At 32.7% G+C, this 3,328-nt stretch overlaps 1 non-coding gene across 1 annotated transcript; it reads right to left on the bottom strand.

The window, feature by feature from the left end:
* Window positions 1-2,630: 2,630 nt before the first annotated feature.
* LOC114699037 lies at window positions 2,631-2,793 on the bottom strand. Its single transcript, XR_003735447.1, has one exon. It is a non-coding gene; the product is annotated as a U1 spliceosomal RNA (small nuclear RNA).
* Between the last annotated feature and the right edge of the window lie 535 nt (window positions 2,794-3,328).

The raw sequence follows: 3,328 nt of genomic DNA, 5'->3' as shown, positions 1-3,328 counted from the left end.
CAGGCTGGCCTAAAGCTGGCCACATTTGCTGCCCTAGTGCTGAGATTAAAGTTGTGCTCCACCAGTGCCACCAGTGCCTGGCTTTTGGAATGCATTAAAGAATGAATGACTTAATCAGTTAGGTAAATACAGATTGCAAATGCACAAACAAGACATTGTGACAAAATTATTAGCTTCCATTTTCATGAATTACTTCTCCCCCGTCTTCTTCTTCTTCTTCTTCTTCTTCTTCTTCTTCTTCTTCTTCTTCTTCTTCTTCTTCTTCTTCTTCTTCTTCTTCTTCTTCTTTTTCCTCCTCCTCCTCTTCCTATTATTATTCCTCTTTTCTGGTTTTTCAAGCCTTATGATTTTTTTATGAACTGATTTTTTTTAAGAACACTGCCATTTAAGCTGAAAGCAAAGACTGCGTGGAGCCAAGATTTATGAATCATGTACCTTCACCAGACTCAACTTGAAGAATGTTTTCTGTACTAATGGCTCTCTCTCCATCTCTCTAGAAGAGACATTGCAATTACCCTACTCTACAGATGGGAAGACTGGGACACAGGCAAACTTTTGTGTGAGCAGTAGTCTATAATTGCCAAAGTAATCAATTGTCTTTGAAAGAAAAAAATGCAGAATATTCGTGGTAGGAATACACAGTGCAAAGTGAACAATTGGAGGGACTCAGTTGTTAGTAATGGCTGTATTTTGAGTTTATTTTTTTCTACTTAAAAAAAGTTTATGTAGCCTTCTAAGAAATTCTGGTAATATCAGTGTTTCATAGAGTAGTTCTTTATTTAGACTTCCATCTGGTTAAGAGTTGAATGAAGAAAAAAAATGTCACAAAATTGATTGAATGTTCTAGAAGACAAAGAAAATAATCCTGTGAGTAATTAAAAATAATTTTATGTCACTTGGGCTTTAATAGACTATTTCCTCAAATTCCTAACAAAGAGGAATATTTTTCTTTTATGGAGCATTCTCTGCTTAATTAACTCTCCATGTAAAGACAGTGTTGGGCAAAATCCACAAAACAATACATTCTAAATGAGAAAGCATGTTGCTCCAGCAGACTGTACTGCATGGTAAAATAAGAACACTTATTAGAGTTTTTGATTTCTTTCTTTCTTTTTTTTGCATTTTGTGTAAAATTTAAGTTCATAGATAAAAAGAGCTACTTTTTATTATTTCATTCATTTATTTTCTTATACTTGGAATTTTATTCAATATTGATTAAAGTTTACTTCACTCAGCTTTCCTTGGTTGTAAAGTATAGAATGAAGCACTTTCCCAAAGGCATAGTTGCCAATGTTACATATTTTAAATTACTATATTTATGTACTCATTTATCAATACAATCTTTATCTAATATTCCTAAACTCGTTTCAAAGTATAATGCTGCTTTTGGTGAATTGTAAAGCACAGATAGCCAAAATAGAGTTAAACAAAACTTTTAAATTTAAAGATGAGGAGAAAAATCAATGTATTAAATGGAATTTGATCCAAAGTAGATAAATGCACAAAATGTGTGCCCACAAAATAATATATTAAATGATATATATGTTTATAGTTAATTACATCTGTATCTATTTCTTCCATTAGGTTGGGATGTTATTGAAGATAGGAGTTGTAATTCATGAGCCACATGCATCATCCAGCTTGCTCCTGAGAGGTTGCAATAAGTGTTTATTGGTCTGTGAGCAATTGAATTGAAAACACAAATAGTAATGATTCTTAGTCCTAAGACACTTAAACTGAATATGGTAAGCTTCCATAATTAGGTATTGTGAAATTAAATTAGAATAAAGACATTTTACTGCACTGTCTATAATTCAAAGCTTTGCAGTGGGAAATGTAAAAGCAGCCATGTAACATCTAAATGAATATTATCCATCAGATTTGACATTTATTAAGCAATACCAGCACACTGGGCACTGCTGTAAACACAAACTCTTCTCGGTGAACTTAAATTTATATCTGTTGGCTTTGTTCCTCCTGAAATAGATGGATGTAATTTCATGGCAGATGGTAAGCGAATACAGGATGGTGGCATTCCTTTTCAGTTTTTATAGGCTATGGCTTAAATCAGTTCCTTTTACTGAGAATCCATCACCTCACCCAGCCTTAAGATTCCAATTATATTCTATTCCCTATTATGAGCATTCAATAGATTTACTTAGTTAGGAATAACACATGTTTGCTATACTATTGGTCATGCTCTGCTATTAAACGGTGCATATTTGGCATAATATAGAGCAGTAGTTTGATAGTTTTTTCAGTTAAAAATATTTTGACCACAGTTTACTTTCAAAGGATGCTTCTAGGATCAGGCTAAGCAACCTGACATCCAGATGTTCTAAGGAAGCACAAAAGTCTGGAGAAATGGTAATCCTAAAAGATTATTATGAGAGATAAATATAAGGTAAGTAATTTAATATTTCAATACCATTTATTTATTTAAAAGTATTTCATGTGAAATATATCTTTCTCAAAAAAAACAAAAAAAAAGAAAGAAAGAAATATATCTTATAAATTTGATTCCATGGGTACTGATTATAGGTATAGACTTAATGCTAAACACTTATTTTAATGTATTTTTCTGTCTTGGTTAAACTGGTAACATTTAAGCTTCTAATTTTTTTAAACTTCAGGGAAGAGCATGAATGCAGTCTCCCTACCACAGATTATGCAATCGAGAGTTTCCAGAACTTGGGGAAACCGAAGGGTCAGCACAGCTGGAGCACAATAGATGTGCTTCTTCCTGTGATCACCACTTTCATGATAATGTTATCTCCTGTACAGGATAAGAATTGTTTCTCACTTTCACTATATCACTAAAACCAGACATTTTCTATTTTATGAAGCTTAGAATTTTAATTCTTTACAATGATTATTTTTGTAATAATTAACCATTTTTTGAAAGAAAATTGGTAGGATGGCTTGTTTTAATGGGCATGAAAAAGAAAAAAAAAATTGAGGATTCTTGCTTCTTTTGTCTTATGAGAAACAAGATCATAAGCTGCTTATAGCAAATGACCTGGGAGGGCCCAGATTGCTCTGCAGCTCTCTCCTACGGCCATCTTCATATATATTCTCTCTCTCTTTTTTTTAAAGAGGGAAATCCTAAGTTTAATTACCCAAAATCCTTATTGTATTTCTTTTCCTATGTCCATATGGCATATTAAGATTGCCAGAAACTATGAAAGTCTTTATTTTAATTACTGTCAAAATCAAAGCCAGATCCTAGAGAGAGCATCAACATCAGATATTAACATTTTCTTCATACAGGGAAAGAGTCCAGCATCGACTTCTCTGTTCTCTACTTCTAACATCTTCCTCTATTACA

Source organism: Peromyscus leucopus, chromosome 14 (assembly GCF_004664715.2).
Source record: "Peromyscus leucopus breed LL Stock chromosome 14, UCI_PerLeu_2.1, whole genome shotgun sequence".
Lineage (NCBI taxonomy): Eukaryota > Metazoa > Chordata > Mammalia > Rodentia > Cricetidae > Peromyscus > Peromyscus leucopus.
Note: the sequence above shows the minus strand (reverse complement) of the source record. Positions and strands in the feature narration are given on the sequence as shown.